The sequence below is a fragment of the Rattus norvegicus genome, chromosome 9 (genome assembly GCF_036323735.1).
Source record: "Rattus norvegicus strain BN/NHsdMcwi chromosome 9, GRCr8, whole genome shotgun sequence".
NCBI classification, from domain to species: Eukaryota; Metazoa; Chordata; class Mammalia; order Rodentia; family Muridae; genus Rattus; species Rattus norvegicus.
Genome location: NC_086027.1, coordinates 48,377,627 through 48,385,064, shown reverse-complemented (window position 1 = coordinate 48,385,064; position 7,438 = coordinate 48,377,627).

The window sequence follows — 7,438 nt, the reverse complement described above, 5'->3', positions numbered from 1 at the left end:
TGACAGTGAGAATGTATATATGAGTGTGTATACTTGTACATCATGTATGTGTGTAAGTGTACGCATGTGTTCGAACGTATAATTGTGTGTGTATGTATGTGTGTTTATTGTAAGGGTGCATATGTGTGGCTCTGTGTGTGTGTGTGTGTGTGTGTGTGTGTGTGTGTGTGTATTGCAAGGGTGCATATGTGTGAATGTGTGAGTATTCATTAATATATGTGCTTGTGCATGTGTGCTCTCCAGGCATATATAACCAGGATGAAAGCTGAAAGTTGGGGAGGTTCAGAAGAAAAACGGCCCAGATGTTACAACTTTGCCTGGGCTGTCGCTGTTTTTGAATACCGTGACAATATTTTCTGAAGCAAAGATCAAAGGGACATATGGTCTGACTCATGGGTTAACAAAGGAAAAAGTATTTGAAATTGGGAGTATCTGGGACATGTTCAGACGTGTGGCTACAATAGCTCTCAGAGAACCTGGAAATCATGGACTCTGGGAAGTCCCAGGAGATGCTGGCATTAACTCCCGTCCTCCTTGCTAGCTTTCCACACAAGTCCGTGGTCTGAGACCCTGTGCCATGCAAGTAACAAAGGTAGCGAGAACTGTTTGCCCTGCTCGGAAAAGCTTCAGAAATAGTAAGAGAATGCTTTCTATGCAAATGGACTTCTTATAGCCAAAACAGAAAGAAAACACAAAGGAGGACTTCATCTATAAAAGGCACCAGAATTTAAATACTTAGAAGAACTTTACCAGGAAACAGGCATGTAGTGGGGAAAGTGCAGAAACAGCTTAGGGATTTAAAATGCACGAATGTACCTCAGCTCTTACTAAACAAATTTATATATGAAAATAAATAAAACGAGGGTCTGGAGAGATTTCTCAGTGATTAGAGCACGGGCTATTCTTTCAGAGGACCTGGGTTCAATTCCCAGCCGCCACCTGGAAGCTCAGAAGCATCTGTAATTCTAGTCCCAGGGACTCTAACACCCTCTTCCAGCTTACAAGCGTATCAGACACACATGTGGTGCACAGACATACATGCAGGCAAAACACCCATGCACTTTGTAAAGAAAAAAAAAAAACGAAAACCACATATGTTAAAAGGTTAAATTAAATTTAAATCCCCATCTATTTAAGGAGGGAAAGGGACTTCACAGGACTGTGGTGAAAATTCCAGATGAATTCTAAAGACTTGCCTGGTTGTTTTTGGAAAAGGAAGAAAAGCAGGGTGCAGCATTTGCCTTGTCAAAGACAAAACTCAAGCAGTCATAGTCCCAGGTGATAAACACACCGCTGGAAGAGAAACATATCGGCGCTCCCCCACGCTCATGAAAGTTTAGTCCATGAGAAAGGACCCTTTTTGAGTCACTCAGAGCAAGATTGGGGGGAGCAGATCAAGCCTGGTGGATCCTCGTGAGACTTGATTCTTTCGCCCACGTGGCACAGATATCTGCGTCTTCCTTCTCAGTCGCCTTCCTCTCTGCCCTCCAGAACATCGTTTTCTTTTCTCAGCTCACCTGCCGACGGCTTTCTGAGGTCCTTCTCCAACACTTCTACGTCTCTCAATGATGGAGATTCTCTGACCACTCTACCTCACTCCCCCTGCATTCACTCCCTAGCTGACCAGTCTCCATATGAGCACCACTAAAGTACCCGTGATGCCCATGTTTGGGTCCCACAGCCTCGATTTCTCTCCTGACTATGAATGTGCTGTCCTGCTGCACATAGCCTCTGTCAAGTGCGCTTTCTGCTTCTTGATCCTCACTTGTCATTTCCCTAACAACAGCCTGCAATTTCACGACATCCCCATAAAAGCCCCGTGCTAGTCCATCAGCCCAACACCTTGGAGCTGTTCTCCTCTCTGGGCTTTCCTCCTGTGTCTACACGTGATCTGATTGGCCAGCACGTCCCATCCACGGGTGCTTTGACCTGTGTCCACATTCAAATCGGTTTTCACTCTCCCTGCTTTTACTTCCTGTATTCAAGACCGTAAGTCGACCGGCCTGCTCTTCAAACTCAGTTCCCACTTTCCCCACACCTCCTCTCCACTCAGTTCTCAGCCCAGACCAAGAGGAATTCTTGTAAAACTAAGTCATAACGTAAGATTGCTCAGAACTCTCCAGTGGAAAAACCTCACTGTCTCAACGCCTGTTACTGTTGTAAGCAACCAGCTAAAACCACAGCCCAAAACACCCTTTGAGGGCAGTCCCCAGGGCATGGGCTCCTTTTCACCGCAGGTTCCACCAGATGTGGAGGCAGCTGCTGCCTGGACAGTGAAAACAGAGGGTTCGGTTGTCCTCATTTCTGAAATGGGATGGTTTGACTTACACAGGCCATCAGCAACAACATCTTAGCTTGCTCAAGACATCATAGATTAGGACTTTCATCAGCACAGGGACTGGAGAGAAGATGGCTCAGCAGTTCTAACACTTGCTTATCCTACAAAGGAATGAAGTTTGGTTCCCAGCATCTATGCAGAGTGGCTCATAACCACCTGTGACTCCAGCTCCAGGGATCCAATACCTTCTTCTAGGCTCTGTGGATGCTGCACATATGCTCAGACATACATGCATGTGTGTGCACAGATGGAGATAATTAAAGTAAAAAATAAATCTTACCCAAAAAAACCCTCTCGACAGTTTGGAGCTGGCTGGAACCCCTTCCTCCATGCTGGTGGTTTGCTCTATCTATCTATCTATCTATCTATCTATCTATCTATCTATCTGTCATCTGCCTATCATCTACCTATCTATCACCTACCTATCGTCTATCTATTATCTATCATCTATCATCTACCAATCTATCATCTATCATGTATCTATAATCTATCATCTTATCTACGTATTACCTATCTATCACCTATCTATCTATCTATCTATCTATCTATCTATCTATCTATCTATCTATTATCTACCTATATATCATCTATTAATCTATCATCTATCATGTATCTATCATCTATTATCTACCTATCTACCTACCTATTTATCTATCATCTATCATCTGTCATCTATCTATCTCTCTATCATCTATCTGTGTATCATTTATCGATCATGTATCTATCATCCATCCTCTATCTAGCATCTATCTTCTAGAGCTCATGCTGTGGCTTGGGCTTCTCATTTAACCATCATTGAAGGTAGCTGCATGTTTCCTATTACGATTGGCTTCTTAGAAGCAGGAAGCACACGCCACAGCTCGCTAGCCCCCTTCCTGCCCTTTCGCTGTTGGCTGTACGCACAGGAGACCCATCCAGATCTGGAGATTAAGATGGGATCCTTCCTCCTGGTGGGAACATGGATGGCCTCGATACGTGACCAGAGCATCCTTGGCACACTGCAGTGCTGTCTTTGTGTGCTGTGCTCATCAGGAACACAAAGCATAGAACCTGTACATGATTCGTCGGAAAAGACACATGCAGCGGTGACCTCTTCTAATCCCCTCTGCCCCACTTGTGGCACTTGCCACTTCTTTGATTTTATTCATTTAGGTTTAAGACAGGAGCTCATGTAGCCCACCCTGGCCTTCAGCTCACTGTATAGCCATGGAGTGCTTTGAACTTGTGGTCTCTCTCTTGCCCCCCACTCTCAAGTGCTGGGATTACTGGCATATACTGCCATGCCCGGCTTCTTCATCATCTCTCGCATGTTCCCTCCTTTGGCTTATCACACGCCATTTTCTCTGCTTGGAACTGTTTCCTAAATGTATAAGTTGCCTCTCCCTTCCTTCCTGCCTCCCCCATCTCTCTGTAGGCATCTAGCCTTCTCCTTAGAATCTAAGTTCCATGCTGCATCTCAGTGACCTAGAGAGATGTATGTTCCTAATAGGTCTAGGGAATTTCTTTTTTGGAGGAATACTTTTTACTGAGTGATATTGGGATATTTTTTGACTTACTATGTATGAAGGGGAAGAAGATAATACTAGACAGAATGCCTTTTAGAAGAATACCAATGTAGTATAATCACAATTGGGCTATAATAATTACTACAGAAAAATTTTGGAGCATTAAATGATTTTAGGATAAAATTTCGATAGACTAACAATATTCCTGAGTATATCAGAAAATTCAACTAAAACAATGAAATAGTAAAGTTGCAAAATTGTTTCAATACAAAACACAATTACTGTTGTTAACATATATAAAGAACACACCCAAATAAATAAATTCAAATAATATGAACACTTACAAAGCACCCAAGAAGTAGTTAAAGTATTTTCTGCTTTTGAAGAGGGTGAGGTCACAACTGCCTGTAACTTCAGCTCCCCAGGATTTACGCCCTCTTGTGGCCTCTTAGGGCACCTGCATGCATATAGTACATACACAAAACATTGCTAAAAATCTTCAGGAAAAAGAATTCTCCTGGCTATCTTCCCATCTGCTTTGTTCACTGCTTTTAGACGGCAGTGGAGGCCAAACATTTAAGAAAAGCACCGTGTGAGGTGAATGGAAAAATTGAGCAAATCCTGCTTATTAACCTAATTTCTTATGTTCAATTATAAGATAAATTAATGTGGCTCAACTTTTATAATCGCAATAATATGTTTTATTTAGCAAACCATGAGACTGTTCAAAACAGTAACCGCATTTTGCATTTTTAGTGCTGGTCCTCAAAGTACACTGGCCCCCTCTCAGAGGCAAGCGGTCACATGTGGTCTACCACACTGACTGGTGAGAGGCACTTGTTCCCTTGGTGTGTGCTGCTCTGATACTCTGTTTAATTTAAAACTAAATTAAGGGATAGGGAGGATACATTTCTCTGCTCCCCCCCCCACTAAGTCATTATGGTCTTTCTCTTTTGTTAACTAAGGGGGAATTACAATGTACTATCTGCCTGTCCTTCTGTTGTTTAGATGGTGATGGTGGTGGTGGTGGTTGTGGTGGTGGTGGTGGTGGTGGTGGTGGTGGTGGTGGTGGTGGTGGTGGTGGTGGTGATCATGGTGGTGGTGGTGGTGGTAGGCAGGTTAGTCCTTACTTGGGAGCAGGGAGAGTTCTCACTAAGCCTGAGGGGGTTGGCTCTCTGTTTCACCCTGGCTCTATAGAAAAGTACAGCATAGGGGTTGGGTGAGCAGACACATGTGCCTTTCTTTAGATACCTTGCATCTAGTAGATGCTCAATAAACGTCAGCTTCAAATATTTCTAGCATCTTCTAATGCCACACATGTCGTGGGGATGGAATTTGAAAGTGCTTAGGCCTGCTTTCATGAACTTGTATGTCCATTCTCTGGCATGGGATTCCACTTCTAGGGCCCGGCTCTGCTTTCTCCCATTTGACTGGTAAGTATAACAGATAGAGGTCAATGAGGGAGCCATCTGTTTTTTGAGAAATCTGTTTTCGGAGGACAGCCTCCCCCACCCGAAAAAGTGCAACTTACATGATATCAGTAATACCGACTTGGAAAACACATCCAGTCAAATAGCTTAGGGGCTGAGGAAGCACCCTAGCACCAGTGGATGTCTGGAGCCAATCCTTCCTCAGTCTGTTTAAGCATAATCACGTGTCTCTCTGAAGGTTGGAGTTTTGGGGGTCAGGAGACCCTGTTCTGGAGTCCTTACTCCTGTTTTTTGGGGGCGTATTTATGATGCATGCTGAAAAGACACAGGGCTGGAAAGAATCGCAGTGGAATTTCTGGCCATTAGTTTTACGAGTCTGTTATTCACTCTTTATTGTTGTCTGACCTGCCATTATATTTTTGTACATTAAAAGCAGGTTGCTTGCTAATCTTCATTTTAGAACGAAGGAGTGAGCGATTAACCTTCTGACTGGCAAATGTTCCCTGGTCGTCTCCACTGAGATGGCCTTGGGGTTTCCAAGAGGCTGCCTGTGTGCCTGTGCACGTCTGGAGGCTGGGAGGGCAGAAAATGGTCTCATTGCTCTATGTATTTAATCTCAGAATTTTCTAGAAACATTCTGGGAGAATTTTCTGTGCTCTGAGGCCTTGTAGATAACGGTCCTTGAAACTGCTCCCCTTGGCACCCAGAGCTCTTTACGTCTGTGTAGTGCATATACCGGGCATTATTGAGGATTGGAGAGGGGCTGGCTGAGGAAGAATGGAAGTTATAGCCTGCGGCCCCGTTTGTCCAGAGGAAAGTGTACCTTTCCCCAACTATTTCTTACAAAGATGTCAGCGTCTCACGGAGCCTTGTGGCCCTGGAGCACACTACGGGAACCAGGTATTTCCTGCATTTCTCCAGAGGATAAACTCCTCGCCGGGCTTTGATAGAAATCCGCAGCGGCAGGCAGGGCGCATTGGATTTCAGAAGGGTGCTTCCTGTAAGCAGGTTCCGCTAATTCTAAATATTGATAAACTTTTAGAAACTCCGTGCATCCTATCCCCTAGAGATAGCCTATTCTAATGTGATGCGACATGCTTTTAGCTGATGGGGAACTATCGAAAGTGTCTGGCCAGAGAGACATTTTAGGTGGGGAACTGACAAGCCTGAAGGCCAGAATTCGATACCCACCACCCACGGAAAAAGCAGGACATGGTAATGAGCTCTTACCACCCGAAGATAGAGACAAGAGGGTCCGTGGGACTGGTCCGTCTGCCATTGCAGCCAATCAGAAAGCTTCAGGATCCAATGGGTGGTCCTGCCTCAAAAAAACCAAGGCTTCTAAGGAATAAGCGAAGTGGAACCCTGGTCCTCAGGCATGCACATAAACACGTGTCTAAACACAAATGAATACATATATGAAGCAAGGTGTAAGGCTCGAAGTGAGTCTTAACTACCGAGAGACCCCTACCTCCACCCCAACCCCAAGCGAGGCACGAGAACAGAGTTCGATGCAAACACAAGAGGTTTATTTTCCTGGCGCATCGAGGCAGACCTCAATCAGCCCCTCCTGAAGAGTGATTGGAAGTTGACCCCAAATGGCTGTAATAAACAAGGGTTTGTTTTTTTTTTAATGGTTTTTAGGGATACAGGTTACATCAGCAAGGTTACAGTTTAAACTTATTGGCTAAGCATGTTGACCTTTGACTCTATTGGCTAGCAAGCATATGACATGCATTCGAAGTCTATCTGGGACCAGAGGGTCAGGTGACTATCAGTCAGTACATTCTGTGGTTTTTCAAGAATGTCCCTGCTCCTCCTGAGAACTGTGGATGGAGAATAGAACTTGGCCTAACCTTGACCCTAGGTGGGAAGCTAGGGCTAATCTTGACCTGAGGTGGGGATTGTAAGGTTGGCAAAAGCCCCAAGGGTCCTTCACAGGAACCCCATAACCTACCTACTTTCTACCAGAGACCTCTTAATAGCTTGTACACTTCAGTAAGAACGAGGGTCCTTCAAAGGAAAGTGTCAAAATAAATAAGTAACAAATAATGAATAAGTAATAAATAAATAAATAAATAAATAAATAAATAAATAAATAAATAAATAAATAAATGCAGATGTCCCGCCACTTACCCTTGGGCACACACTCCCTTTCACTGCAG